This window comes from Lissotriton vulgaris, chromosome 7 (genome assembly GCF_964263255.1).
Source record: "Lissotriton vulgaris chromosome 7, aLisVul1.2, whole genome shotgun sequence".
Lineage (NCBI taxonomy): Eukaryota > Metazoa > Chordata > Amphibia > Caudata > Salamandridae > Lissotriton > Lissotriton vulgaris.
This window is the reverse complement of record NC_141695.1, coordinates 568,087,086-568,103,182: the sequence shown is the minus strand read 5'-3', so window position 1 is coordinate 568,103,182 and position 16,097 is coordinate 568,087,086.

Here is a 16,097-nt window from a genome sequence, read left to right as displayed (position 1 = left end):
TTAGTTTGAAAGGAAAGTCAAACGGGAGAAACCACCTACGTATCGAGCCTCGTTTCAGAAGAAAACATTTGCTGCTCAACTCAGGGACAAGAGGGAGAAGGATTACATAGGAGGTATTCAGGACCCGACGGGCGTTATGACACACCAAGATGGGGCTAAGGCGGACCTCTTTGGGGACTTCTATGCCACTCTCTACTCGGGAGAGGCTTTGTCCTCTGAAGATCAGGAGGAGTACCTGCGGGTGCACCCGCTGCCCCAGGTCTCCGCGGAGTGGAACGATCTTCTTGCGGCCCCCATAACGGATGAAGAGGTACAAGCATCTATTAAGGCGCTGAAACCTCATAAAGCACCAGGGCCGGATGGGTTCACCGCGCTATTCTACCAAACCTTCGCCTCGGACATTAGTGGATTCTTGGTGCGGCTGTTCAATACCATGGGGGAGACGGGATTGACCTCAAGCTCCATGTCAGAGGCTGTCATATCGGTCATACCTAAGTCAGGGAAGGACCCTACCGCATGCTCCTCATATAGGCCCATTGCACTACTCAATGTGGACGCCAAACTGTACTCTTCCATTCTAGCACATAGACTCCAGGACTTAATGCCGGCCCTTATACATCCAGATCAATCCGGCTTCATTAAAGGCCGTCAAACACACGACAATACCAGGAGGGTGATCCACCTCATTGAGAAGGCCAACCGCTTTGGGATCCCGGCGTTCCTGGTAGGCCTCGATGCCGAGAAGGCCTTTGATCGAGTGGATTGGAACTTCATGTTGCAGACCCTGTCGTCGTTTGGCTTTTCGGCTAAGTTTCTCACGATGTTGAAGGTGAACTACTGTAGCCCCTGCTCTAGAGTCGCGGTGAACGGTCACTGCTCTGCCTTCTTTCCACACCCCCGCGGCACTCGGCAGGGCGGTCCCTTCTCGCCCTTGCTCTTTGCCCTAAGCATCGAGCCACTTGCCGTGGCGGTGCGGGAGAATCCAGACATTCGGGGCCTGCCCTTCACGGGGGAACAACATAAGATCTCTCTCTTTGTTCTGCTGTCCCCGGCGGACCCTGCTCACTCCCTTCCCCATGTCCAGGACGTCGTATTGTGCTTTGAGAAAGTAGCGGGCTTTAAGGTCAACTACAATAAATCTTATATTCTTAACCTCACGCTCCCCTCAGCTGAAGTGGACCGCCTTCGCCCACTGTCACCCCTCCCGTGGTCTCTCACCTCAATAGTGTATTTAGGGGTCCACCTGACCCCCCACTATTGGGAAACTGTTTGCTGCCAACTATCCCCCAGTCTTGACGAGGATTCAGAGCGACCTGGCCCGTTGGATACCTATGTTTATCTCGTGGCTGGGACGGTTCCACGCAATTAAAATGACCCTCTTGCCTAAATTGCTGTACCTTTTCCAAGCCTTACCCATTGTCCTTGAGAGCGATTTCTTTAGTCGTCTCAAGTCCATGATGCTCCGTTTCATTTGGCAAGGAGGTCGGGCTCGATTTTCCTTCGTCACCCTCCGGCGCCCACAGAAGGAGGGGGGGGTTGGGCCTCCCAGATATGCACTTATATTATAAGGCGGCACAGCTTCGGGTCCTAGTTGAGTGGTCCCAGCCCCTATCCGAGAAGCATTGGTTGCATATGGACCGATCAGTGGCCGGGAGGTCGATTTGGGATTTAGTGTGGAAGCCCAAAGGGATAGACCCAAAAATGCATACTTCAGTACCCCCACGAGCACCACCTTGAAGGTTTGGGATTCAGTTTCCCATGTTGAACGCTGGACGTCCTTCCCATCCCTGTATACACTGATTCACTTTAACCCGGCCTTTCCTCCTGCAGAGTCCCTTTGACGCCTGGGGAGCCGGGGGCTGCTTCGCCCTTACGAACCTGTTCCATGGATTTGCCCCACTAACATTTGCCAATTGTATGCGAGACTACTCGTCTCGCACCTAGAGCAATTCCACCACACCCAGCTACTCCACTGGGTCCTGTCGCCAGCGGTAAGAGATGTCGCCCACTCCTTTTGAGGCATTCGTTGCTAAAACTTCCACCATGCAGGGTACCATCTCCTTTCTGTATGGCCTCCTTCTCTCTACTGCCATTTCTCCTTGACCGCGTTACATGGGCCTCTGGGAGGAACTCCTTGGTCGTACCATACCGGACGTGGAATGGTCCCACCTGTGGCATGACATTGCGAAACACAACCACTCGCTAGACCTTAGGGAGGCCCATCTTAAGACCATGATGGATTGGTACTTGTACCCAGCTAAGATTCGGAGAATTTTTCCGAATTCCTCAGACAGATGCTGGAGAGGCTGCAGACTGCTGGGTGACTTTCGCCATATTTGGTGGGATTGCCCGATCATCCGTCCCTACTGGGAGGAAATTTTGTCCCACATCAGGGAAATTTTGGGCTATCTTATCAAGGACACATTGGACCATGTTCTGCTAGGACTTCGAGATCCCGACCTTGAGCATCAGACGTGAGCTGACAAAAAGATTCTTTGGCTATGTACGGGGCGGCCAAGCTGACATTAGCAGCAGCTTGGAAGAAAAAGGAGGCCCCAGCGCTCTCTCTGTGGCATGCGAGGTTGTGGAAGCTATTAAGTATGGAACGGATGGCAGACATTTTTAGGGGCGATTTTAAGAATTTTTCCTTCCGGTGGGGCCCTCTGGTCTGCTTCCTCTTCTGCGGTTTATCCGCCCTCTTTACGGGCCCTCCACCTATTCCAGACCTGATTAACTTTGCCTGACTGACTGTATGTGTACCTGTAGGCTACCACCACTGGGGTGCGGGGTGGGAACGGGGGGGGGGGGAGCGGGGTGGGCAGGGGTGTTGTGGGTTGGGTTTTGGCGACACCCGCAGCGTAGTTTAGCGGGACGATGGAGAAGGCAGAATATGGATATCCTTGCTGACTAATGAACGCTCTAGGAGGTACGCCAGACCCGGACTGAAGTACTTTGATGGCTTTGCATTCCTGCTACTAGCCTGGACTGCATTCCCCAACTTGTTGAATAGCATGAGGGCGTCCTCTGTCCAGATACACATGTTCGCCGTGTTCACTGCCATCTGTGTGCCTGATATCGTACCCCCCTGCGAGGGAAGTTGAGCGGGATTGTCGTTTTTTTTTTTTTTTATCATACTGTCAATAAAAACAACTTTTACAAAAAAACATTTGCTGCTTTGATAGTGTAATATGCTCCAGATGGTGAGAACCCTCCTCGTGGACAGGAGTTTGGGGGTGACTCTTCTCAACAGCACAGCAGAAATTACCAGAGTGCAGCAGACACTCTACCAGTTTCTGGAGGGGAAAGCAACGGACACATTTGAAACAGTTGAAACTGCGGACACCCGCATGCTCCCCAGATAGACTTTATCATGTAGACCTTCATATTGAGGGTGATATTAAGCACTCCATAAATGCTATTTTTTAGGACAACTTGATGTCTTCTTATGACATTCTGCTGGCGGAGATGGATTGGCCTCCGCCATTTGGTCTGGCTTGTCCTCATGGCGAGGAGGTGATTATCCCTTCTTTTTTGCAATATGTCCCTGATGAGACTAAATATGCCTATGCTTCAGAGTGGGCTCTTGCCTCAGCTCCTGCCTTATACCCAAACCAGGCAGTTCGGATAAGGATTAGCCTTTTCATATTGTGCCTGTTCGCTCTACTCCTCAGGTGCAGCCTCAATATATGATTAAACGTAATGCAAAGGCATCCATTAAAGAAATTCTCACTCATTTGGAATATGAGGGTGTAGTTGAACCCTGTGTTTCTGTGATGAGTAATCCTCTTTTACCAATTTTAAAACCTGTTGGTTTATATTGCATTTGTTTGGATTACAGACATTTGAATAGCCATACCTGTGCCTTTGCTCTACAAAACACGCATGGAACAGCAGTAATCCATAATATTGTGCGTAAAAAAGTTTAAAACTACTTTGGATATTTCAAATGGATTTTTCAGTCACAATGTGTTGCTCCAGAAAGTTGTGTCTTGTCTGCATTTAGAGCCCTCGGCTCTCAGAAGCGCAATGGGAGATTGCATATGTGGTATAAGAATAGCCCCGTTGTTTTGCAGCACATATAGTGTCACTTTTAAATGAAATTGATCCTGATGTCTTTTTATTTGTCAATGACATTTACCTGACAGATGATAAATTAAATCCTCATCGTACGTGAGTGGATCGCATCATCACTCATTTTTCGACCTTAGGGTACAAATATAATGTTGTGGAATCGCATATAGCCTTTTTTGGCCTTTCTCTTTCTTTGCTATGAGCTTACAAATGAGGGTAGGGTTTTGCATCCCATATTTTGGATAAGTGTGCTCAATTGCCATCTCCATCTAACCTTAAGAAATTGCAGTCTCTGTTTGGTTTTTTAAATTTCGCCAGAACTTACATTCCTGACTATGCTCAGCATATCAAGCCACTGTACACCTTGATACATTCTTCATTTACTGCTTCCTCTAGGCTTCCGGACCACACCCCACTGTTGAACACGTTATAATCTAACTTGCTTGAGACACAATATTTACAAAATAGACTGAATACTACCAATTTGGTAATCGGGATCCTTCGTGGAGCAATCAGTTTCACTTACGTTACTGTCAATGAGGGTGACACAGTTCCTATAGCTTACAAATTACATCTGTATACTCCTGCAGAGTTGCGATTTTCTTCTACTGAGAAAATTCTTACAGCTATCCAAATGACCATTAATAAGGATCATCCTCTGGCACAGGGTAAATGCATGTTTGTTGTTTCTCCTGTGCCTGCCTTAGAGACGGTCATGAAAGCTAGTGTTCCTAATTCTAAAGCCTTACATCCTCATTGGATACAATGGGCTATGTCTTTGACATCTGCTCATATCAATTTTGTTTTTGATCCGTTGTTACAAACTCAAGAATTTCTTCAGTATGAACATATTCAACCTCACCCTTTGTCTGTTCTTCCTCTTGATCAGTACAAATGCATTTATTTACACTGATGGTTCGGGTTAACGAGCAATTGGTTCTAAACAAGATTGTTTTGCAGCTTCTTCTATTGTAGTAGGTACAGTGGTGGACAGAGTTTTTCATTCTACTTTGGTTCACACACAGTCCCTTGGGGACTGCATGGCTCAGTTGGGCTGCGAGCACTACACTTCGCTCTTGATTTTGCTGATTTGGAGTTGCCCACCCTTGTGGTGAGTGGCTATTTGTTGTGCAAAACAGAATGATTTTCAGGATTCTAAAGGTAGCACAATCATGCATACAATGCTTTGGGTCCCAGTGACGGCTCTGAAAGACCATTTGCCACTTACAGATGTTGTCCATATGCTAGGACATCAATGTGCAGGAACGCACACAGTTGATAATTCTCTGGCTGATGAAGCAGCCAAATCTGCAGTACCCACAGTTATAGTAGCAGCAGTTACTAGATCCATAAATAAAACTGATGATGATATTTTAGCGGTTATAGCCGCATCTAGGGACGATGCTCCTTTCCACAGGGTTTCCCTTCCAATTATATGTATCAAATGACTACTGACAAAGCACCTTTTGTAACAATTCCTACGATAGGTGATAGTTTGATTCTCAACAATGACCGCAAACTATCGCTCATAGTAGCCGCCCATGAAGGCTTGGCGTGTATAGTTTCTCTTTTACAACAACGCTATTGGTAGTGCAGTTTATACCAGCAGACTCGTAAATATGTTCTTTGCTGTGATGATTGTTAACAAATTAAGAGTTCGACTGTGTCACGTTCACCTCAGGCTCATCTTTTCATTTCTAACAATCCATGTGGGTTATTTATCTTGATAATTGCGGTCCCTTAACATCCAATAATGCTTTCAAATATATTTTGATTGCAGTGCATTCATGCACTAGGTTCCTCTGGGTTTGGTCACAGCACTCTGCTGACACTCATACAGTTATAAAAGATTTGCATGTCTTTGTCTGGACCGTGTACCAGCGGGGGCCAGCTTATGGACCCACACCGGCGGCCGCCGCGGGTGTGGGTCCATTAGCTGGCCCCCTAGCTTGCTTGCAAGATAGGTACCTAGTGGCCCCCATATATCTAGAGGACGGGATTTAGCTGGCAGGAGATCCCAAAACTCAGAAAGGAAGGTGAGGCAGCGAGAGGCGTCTTCCAGCCAGAGCGGCACCCTAGGCGCGGGCATGCAGCCCCAACACATGAAGACCCTGCACCTAGCCAGAACGAGCAGCATGACCGTCAATTGACTGGTTGCCTCTGGGCAGAACTTAACAAAGCCCAGGAGGTAGATCATGGGGTCGGCCTGCAATAGCAAGGAGGTGATGTTGGAGATAATTACACATACTTCCTGCCAAAAAGCAGCGAATCAGGGGCATAACCAGGCAAGATGGGCAAAATCGGCCGCGGGTGCAGAGCAACGTAGCGATCTGTCACTGGCCACAAGACCTAATCTGTGGAGATGAGCGGGAGTACGATATAATCTGTGTATATATTTAAAGTGTATTAGTCGCAAGCGGTAGTTGGGGAAGAGATGCTTAATCTGGGAGCAGCAGTAGAGCCAGTCCACTTGAGATATCTCGATTCGCAGGTCCTCGCCCAGGCCATACGTGCCCGGTCAGTGGAGATAGAGGAAGCTGCTAGCGTATAAGCATAAATCTTAGTGACCAGTTTCTTTGGGGAGGAAGAGGCATAAAGCATGTCAAGAGGGGCCAGCGATGGGGGCTGGGAAAAGGAAAGATGTATCTTCCTGCATGTCACACGAAGCAGGTAAAATAGTACAGTGTCCATGGGACCAGCATTAGGAGCGAGCGAGAAAAAAGTCTCCCCAGGGTACAGATTCGAGATGGTTAGGAGGCCAAGGCGATTAGCGTGTTTGACCATTCCTGTCGACTGGAGTGAGGGGAAGCGGGATAGTGAGCAATAGGCATGGTGTTTTCCGAAAGCAGGTCCAAGCCAGAAAACCTACGAATGCCATCCCAGGCCCAGCGCAAGGCCTCGACTGTGTCAATTTCCGTGTGCAGGAGCTTTGCTGGAGCGAAGAGCGCAGTCGAGAATGGCCAAGGGGTTACCAGGTCCGCCTCCCCTGCCATGTGAGGCTGGAACCGAGTGGGGTGAAGCAAAAATGATGAAAGCTGCGCGCTTAAAGCATAAAGCATTAAATCAGGGGCTCCCAGACCACCACGCGTCATTGGAAGGGTGAGAATGTTGTAGGCGACCCTGGGTTGCCTCCCAGCCCAGACCAGATTGATGAGCCGTGAACGGACCCTGCGGAAGAAGTGAGCCGTGAGAGGGATGGAGATGTTGACGAAGAGATATAAAAAGTTTGGGAGCACCACCATCTTTGCGATTGCTATACGTCCAGCCAGGGATAGCAGCAGTCGATTCCAGAGGGGGATTTTGGACTCAAACCAGTCAACAGCGCAACCAAAATTAGCCCCCAAGTGTTCATCGATGTCCCTGCTCAGCCAAACTGCCAAATATCTAATAGGCGCCGAGGCACATACAAAGGGGTAGTCAGATTCAAAAGGGACCATGGCATCCGTGAGAGGGAATAATACTGACTTGTTCCAGTTAACTTGTATACCGAAATAGCCACCAAAACGAATAACCTCCCAGACGAACGGACTGAGGTTTTCCAGTGGTTGCCGAACGTAGAGTGTAATATCGTCTGCTTACATGGACACTAATAAAGCTTGTGCCGAAAAACCTATTCCTCTCTCAGTGTGATGCTGCCAAAGGCGAGCCGCAAGGGGCTCCATAGGGATGGCAAAAAGCATGGGGGAGAGCAGGTAGCCCTGTCGGGTACCACGGCCAACCGAAATGGGCTTAGAGACCGGACCGTTAATACAGAGGCGGGCATAGGGAAGTGTGTATATCAGCAGCACCTTACGTATAAAGTTCTGACTGAAACCCAAATGGGAGAGAAGGTCAAACAGGAACGGCCACTCCAAGGTGTCAAAAGCCTTAGTAGCATGAGCAGGGCTGCCACAGCCAGGAGAGCCGGATTGATCTGAGGCAGAACAGAGAAGATGGTCCTAAGGTTATGGGAGGTGGCACGGCCGGGAATGAAACCGGATTGGTCCAGGTGGGCGATGAGTGGCATGAGTGGGAGGAGGCGGGAGGCGAGCAGCTTGGCAAAGATTTTATTATCCGTATTGATGAGTGAAAGGGGACGGTATGAATCCCTAAACTCGGGGGGCTTGTCTGGTTTAAGAAGCAATGTTAAAAGTGCCTCATGCAGTGATGGAGGGAATTGTCCAGATTCGAATGACTCATTGTACATGGCCGCAAGGTGTGGGACCAGTAGAGGAGCGATGGCCTTGTCGAAGCCCGCTGGTAGGCTGTCGGAACCAGGGGCCTTGTCGCCCGGCATACTGTTTATGGCAGCAAAAATCTCCTGCTTAGAGAAGGGCTCATCCAAGTACTCCCGATGCGCATTTCCGAGCCAGAGAAGCTCAAGAGTGTCGAAATATTAGTCAAGAACCTCTCGGGGTGGGACCGAACGGGCAATATAAAGTTGGGTGTAAAAGGCACTAAAGCGCGCCCTAATATCCTCCGGATAGGTGGTGCGAGATGGCCCACTATGCTGTAAGGCAGTTATATACGAAGCTGCGCAAGGTGGTCTGAGGAGGTTCGCCAAGGTCTTGCCGGGGCGATCGCCCTCACCAAAATGACGTGCCCTCCCCGCCCTCCCGAGAAAAGCGAGTTCCCTGCCCTCTTTGTCAGAGAACTCTGTACGTTTCTCACGTATCTTGGAAAGTGTGTTGGTGCTTGGGCTTTGGGCGTAAGAGGCATCCAACTACTTTATCTCCATTTCAATCTTGTCCAGCGTGCGGCGGATGGAGCGTAAGACGCCATCTTGTTTGGAGATACACTCACCGGGAATGACACCATAAAACCTTCCCAGAGCGTGGATGGGGAGTCAACCGACCCTTCGTTGAGCTCAAAATAATTCAAGATAGCGGTCTGTATCTCATCAAAAAACAATGTATCGGGAAATGCGTTAGAAGGGAGCCGCCATTGAAAGGCGCGACAGAGGGAGCCAGAGCAAAAAACAGGCGCGTAGTCCCAGAGAGTGCGTGCCACATGGTCCACCGATGACATCGAGATCAGTGCGTCAGGGGAGGTGATCCATAAATCCAACCGATAGCAGCAACTACAGGAGCCTGTGACACACGTGCCCTCACACGCTGCAGGGTGAGCATGGCGCTGTGCGTCATGGAGGGAGTTACCCAGGAAAATGGAGTTGAGGAGGGAGGCTGTGCGCGGGTGGGAAAAGTGAGAGCCAGAACGGTCTAGAGCAGCGGACAGAGTAACGTGAAATCGCACCCCCCCGCCCCAAAGAAGTGCAGCAGGGCCAAAAGAAGAAATATAGTGCCAGACAGTAGTGAAAAAATCTGGGGCGTCACAATTGGGGCCATATATTGCCACAAGCACTAGGGGCTGAGCCCGCAGGGTGCCATGGAGTATAACAACACGCCCCTCAGGGTTGATGAGCACCTGGTAGGTCTACCACGGGAGCCCCCTGGGCAGTAGTATGGACACCCCCTGGAAGTAATTGAAACAGAAGGAGGAATGTATTTCACCCCAATTTTGAGAGAGGAGTCTTGTAGCGGTGGGCTGCATGAGATGCGTCTCCTGTAAAAAACATATGTCCACCTTGTGTCGTGCAAGATGAGCGTGTACCAAATGTGCTTTACAGAAGTCATTCAGCCCACGGACATTTCAAGTCCAGGGTATGATGTCGGTCATGGGCCTGTCATTAGAGAAAGATTGTACAGGAAAAGTGGCGTGGCGAGCCAAGGTGACAAGGATGAGCAGTAGTCAAGGCGATGAGGCGTGTGAGACAGGAACATGTAAATAGGTGTGAGAACATTACAAAACAATCTGAACATATAAACCCCACAATCTCCAATGTGCACCAGTAACGCAGATTATACAGGCCCCTTAGCAATAAAAACCAGAACCTGATATAGAAACCTGAGTGAGGACAGTACATATGCAATTGGCTGTGCATAAACAAAACAGACAATTTGAGGGAAGGATCTGAAAGCCCAACCCTGGAAACCAGTCAAAAAAAAGTTAAAAAACAAAAACACCCCCAACCCAACACCCACATCAACCCCCCAATCAGGCTGAGGTACCACATAAACCCACCCGAGGGACCCTTAACTTGGAGGGGGGGAAAGCAGTGCCCATGATGGGAATTATCCAGTGGGGGCATGGTGATGCCCAGCGAACACCCCTGCCTGGAAGACAGGGTGGTCAATCAGCAGGAGCAAGCAGACAATAGAAATAACCTTTAAGGGAGTACAAAACTAAGCATTAAAGAGGAACACACACATATATGTGCCACAGAGGACTGCCAGGATCAGAGAAATGCGGCAATGGTATGGACTATGAGAACGTGTAGATCTGGAAACGCCAACATATAGGATAAAAGATAAATCAGTCATTGTCACTGACGTTCTCAGTGGAAACAGCCTGGGATTTCGTTGGTAAAGGGCGATGCGTCTTGTCGAGCTTTTGGCGAACGCAAGTGCCTCTCTAGGGTACGGAAAGATGACAGTTTTTGTGCCCTGCTTAACACGCAGTCTGGCCGGGTACGCTAATGAGTAAGAAATCTCGTGCTTCTGCAAGATCAGTTTGGCCGGCAGGAACTCCCGGCGGGCCGCCTGAACTGCAGTGGTGTAGTGCTAGTAAAACAAGAGGTTGTTGCCCTGTTGGCAAATGTCCCCTTTTTCCCTGGCAGCACGGAGGATGGCATCGCGGTCCCGGAAATTCCAAATTTTGGCGATGATGGGACGCGCAGGCAGACCAGGAGCCGGACGGGGGCGAAGGGAGCGGTGCGCACCCTCAACGATAAAGACCGGAGAAAGCACGCTGTCGAAGAGCTCCTGGACTAGCTGCTCCACAAAGTCCTCCATGCGAGAGATATTGGTGGACTCGGGCACCCCTGTAATGTGGAGGTTACTGCGACGCAAACGTGCCTCCAAGTCCTCGTTCTTGTTGCGTATGATGGCAAGTAACAAGTAGCTTGTTCATTTGCAGAAGCATTTGAAGGTCCTGGATGGCAGCGTCTTCGGCACGTACACCCTAGTCTCGACATGCAGCAGCCAAAAGCACGAGAAACCACCACAGGACGGGCGCCACAGACGTGCGCTCACCAGTCCAGCATGGAACATAGCATTCGCTCCAGGCCGCAAGCCGAGCGCAGCAGTAGCCCCAAAGAGCAGGTGAGGATGGTGGTGCAGGAGGGAGTCCCAGGAAGACAATGGAGGGGCGCCACTAGGATGGACACTGGGCTACAAGAAGACCAGGAGTCAGCCCCTGTGGGGAAAAGGCCACCAGATCAGTGCAACAGCAAAAAGTAAGCCTGTGATAGCACCTGGCAAGCAGTCCAGGACCCAAGGGAGCCCAGCAGCATGGCCGCTCCGGGAGAACAGCACCACCAGGACCAGTGGTCAAACATGGCTGTGAGGCCAGTCTGCAGCCACCCCCACCAGGTCAGGAGCGTAAAAGCAGCACACTCAGAAGCCGGCTCCTGGCAGAGTGCTGGGGGGGGGGGGGGGCAATGAGGGTGCAGCGGCGCTTCAAACAGCAGATCTCGGCCCCTGGGTAGCATCTGTCCTGAGGAGCCAAAGTGTGATGCTTTCCAGATAATGGAGGGGCGAAGACAAGTCAGCAACCAATTTCAATCAAAGGCCAGTGGGGCCCCACCGATGAGGGCGTCAGGTCGGGCGGGCACTACCAAAAAGGTGCAGCAGCAGCGTGGATCGTCCCGCGGTCGAGTAAAGCAGGCCACTATTCAGCGCGGGGCCCGCAGGTCAGGCAGGATGCGGCAGCGGGTTAAAGGCACAGACGCCTCAGGCCCAAGCGGGCCGTCCGGTGGAGACTGCAGGTGTGCTGTGGGGTGCTCCGCAGGAGAAGGCAGGAGGAGGCAGCTGCCTGGGCGCAGGAGGCAGAGGGCACCACCAGCAGGCATTAAGCAGGGGAGAGCAAACCAGAGGGCCAGCTCCCGCTAGTGGGGAATCATTGGGGTCAGCCGCTCTCGTCGCAGGGCACGGGCACCAGCAGTCCACAACCGCTGTAGGCATACAGTATGGCAGAAGATGGCACCCAGGCCGTAGCACAACGGTCCTGGTGGTTCAGACACAGACCCCCAACCCCGCCTGAGAGAGCCGCCGCAAGAGCGCCACTCACCGGGCCCCAGATGAGGAGAAGGCCGCTGCCGCTTCACCGGCTCCGCCGGCACCCGGATCAGAATGGAGCAGTAGAGGAGGCAGGAGAGGAGGCAGTGCCAGCCCCGGCAGCCACGAGGCACCCCGGGCACGGGAGGCCGAGCGAATCTCAAGGCCCCCTGAAGAACGCTGGAGGGCGGAAAGAGGAGCACTCCACTCCCTGCAGGTCACCGAGTCTGGATCCACTTCAGGATGCCAGGTAAGTAGTCGATGTCTTCAGGATGGTTAAGGATTACAGTGCTTGGCCGGCAGAGCCCACTAAAAGTGTGGCCATTTTGCAGCCAGCCAAGCCATGCCCCTTCTTGTCTCGATATTGGCCTGAGGGCAATATTTTGTTGTGGAGCGGATGAACCGTGACTTAAAGCAGTCTTTAACAGGTAAGGTATTAGGCATGGGTCATGGCTGGTTAACTCATCTTTATGAGGTTCACCGTGCTCTTAATAATCTCCCAAAAAGATGTCTGGGTGGGCGGGCCCTGCATGAAATGCTCTTTGGCATTGAAATGTTTGTTCCAGACCTTGAAGGTCTAGACAATGTGGCGGCAGCCACAGCTTTCGATGTGGTTAATCACTGTGCTGTATTATAGGATCTACAAAAGAGTTGTGACGTACTGGCGAATGCACATTTGACCTCAAAATCACCAGCTGATACAGCTGGTCTGAGTCCTGTCTCTGGCTGGCTTATGAAGTTGGTGATTTGGTTTGTGAAAAGGTGGAAATCAAGAAAGAATTGGGTCCCTCGTATCATGCTTCTGTCCCAGTGGTTGGTCTTCAAGGCGCCCGAACTGTGATTTTACCTCCACTGCATGGATACCAAGAGAATCGCTTTATCTCAATTGAACATGTCAAGTTACACCATATGGCCAATTTTAAATAGTATGCCTAGGAGTGTGCCACAACAAGATACCTCTTTACAGCCTGTGAGCCTTGTTCGGTCTGATTCTCCCCAGCTGCCGAAAGGGGGAGTTTGAGTCTTAAGTGGACCAATTATCAAATGTAACTTCATCACATCCTACGATGGAAATTGTTTATTCAATTCCACCTGTTGAGAACCCTGTGCACCTGCACACCTCTGTTCAGGGTCCAGATTCTCAGCCTCTGCTATTTCAGCTGAATTCTTTTGATTACTTTGTAGATCAGGATAATTTTCCATTGAACAGTTCTTCTCTGTCTACAGTCATGTCCCCAAAGCCGGCAAAGATATGTTTTCTTATCTCTTGTTTGAAACACACTTATCCGGTTCCCCCTTGGACATATGTCTGGATGGTGTTTTCCATGGTGGTCCTGTGGATTAGATTCATCACTGTTTACTCCCTTCTGTTTAATAAACACTACCTTCCTGAGCGCTCTATAGTGGAATCAGTCGATGGTGTGTTGGCCCCACATTCCTCCTCACATAAAATGAAAAAAGACCAGTCCCTTGTTAAAATTTCAGCGGTCTCATTCACTGATGGAATAGTATGGGATAAAGTACCATTTGATGTATATGGTCCTACAGAGACCCTCCGGTTACCATATGAGTTCTGTGTTTCTATGGGTGATGTGATTATATCTGGATTACTATCTGATGATTTGGATGTCAATGCTGTAAATTCTTTGTTTTCTGAATTACAATATTATACTGCCTTTAATACTGAAGATGAATTCTGCGAACTATGCAGAGTTATTTTGTTATCAGCATTATAGACATCACGTTCTGCATAGAACTAGTGGCCAGCATCCCCATTTCAATTATACTCACTGTGAAAATTGCCCTACTCCATCTCAGGGTAGATCAAATACGCAAAAGCTGAAATACACTTACTTTACCAATTATAATCTTATTGACCCGGCAACAAAATTTTTTTAATTGATTCCCACTCCTTCAAAAAAATATATGCTTAACCAAACCAAATGAATCTATTCCTCTTTTTTTATTGAGAACGTGGCATTGAAGGTATATGATTATTGGAGAGATAGCATTGATTTAAAATCAGTATGGGGCATTAAGTTTTGTCAAGTGCAAGGCACTGAGCCCTTGTCCTGTGCATGCCTGATACTGACCAAAATCATCTTTCTCAATGATACAATCCAACAAACTTCTTTTCTGGGATTGGCTCAAATAAAATAACTGAATACTCCAGCTATTCCATCATTAGCCCTCTATGATAGCTGCCAGGCTTATACAAGCTATACTGAAGATCAACTAAATTGCATGCTAAAAAACGGTACATTCAATTCCTCTATGATTAATGCAACTGGGTGAGCTTTGGGGCCAACGGACACTAAGGTTTGTCATTCAAGTTTCATGAATATCACTTCGGGTTTACACTCCATAGACCTGATTCACTTTACCCCCAAACCACCAATTCTAATAGTGTGAGCACTTATTTAGTTGGGAAATTATGTCAACAATGGTTAGAACATTCCATGCGGTCTTCTGTAAAACACCATCTTTCTATTTTGCATGGCGACATAAACCTTTTTGATATCCTTTTGGGTCCAAAGCCCCTCATGCGAAACGTTTTGTTTATGCTGCATATAATGGAAATTGTCACAAATAGAAGCTGCTGGACGTTTACGACAAATAGATCAGGACAATCTGGATAAAGTCTCTGCTGTTGCCGATAACAATATTAACACATTGTCATCTCATATTTATACTTTAGACAACATTTTATCTTCTGTTATTGATATTGTACAATATGAAATACCTACCTTATATCATGGCCAACATCAACTTAGATCAGTTATGCAATCTGGGTGGACACTGCAAACACTTAAATATGGGTGAGGGGAGGGGAGGTGGCTAGCCACCACCCAAGATGGCCACATTGGAATGAAGCTCTGAGCTCCTGAAGCTTAATTTGCCCCAAAAATCCGTAACACCATCTGATTTACCCATTCTGATGATAGTGCTGAGTGGCCGCTGACCTATGGAGTCCCCGGTCCGCCGCTGGAGCAGATCTGCCCATCCAGTCCAGAGCTACAGCGACCTGGCTCCGGACAGAGGCCGCATGGACGAGCGAGCCAATCTGGAGTCCGGAGCCAAATAACTCAAGCCAGCTGCTGCGGCCGAGCCTGGAGCATGGGTGGAGCTCGGCTTTCGGGGCGGCTGTCCCTTGGCACCACGGGTGCTACTGCAATGTGTGTAGTGCCCCCGGTGCTCTCTGGTGGCAGTGTGGATCGCTGGGCAAGGCTCTACACGGGGTGGACTCCGGCGCGAGCGTGAATATCAGCGAGTTGGACGCCATTAATATTAGCACAATTTCTGCCCCAGGGTCAGGATAAGACCCCCCTTCCCCCTCTGGTCTTAAATCAGCACCACCCCCAGTAAGACCTGCATTGGGAACTTTTATTTGCGGACGGTGGCCATCAACATGCAGTAAGGCGCCCCTCCCCCAATTTTGCTCCTGAGGGTATTGACCTGCGCAGTTGGGATCTAGGAGTCTGCAACTGGAGTCTTACTCACACAGAGTACTACTTGCTGACTAATCAATTGACCAACTACGTTGCTTGCTATACTTGGGTGTGGGCGGCCTAGACTTTCGGTGTACCCGAAGCACACAGATATGGTGTATGTCCGGTTTGGAGTATAGACCTCATTTATTTGCCGTATACCCTATTGCTGGGACTAGGGTGAGTTCTGGCTTGGAAGTTGTGCTATTTGGGTCTGGATTTGTGGTGGGGGCTGAACTCCCCTCAGTTTCAATGTTTATCCACTGTTGCATTTGATCAAAATTAACAAATGTGTATCTAGCACCATGGCCGCTGGTATGGGATTCCGACAGTCGAGCATCGCCAAACTTTCAAGATTTGCCCACTCCACGGCTGACGCTGCAGACGGTAAACAAGCTGGGCTGGAGGTGAAACAGCCGACGCCTACTGAAGGCCCGTCCCTTGC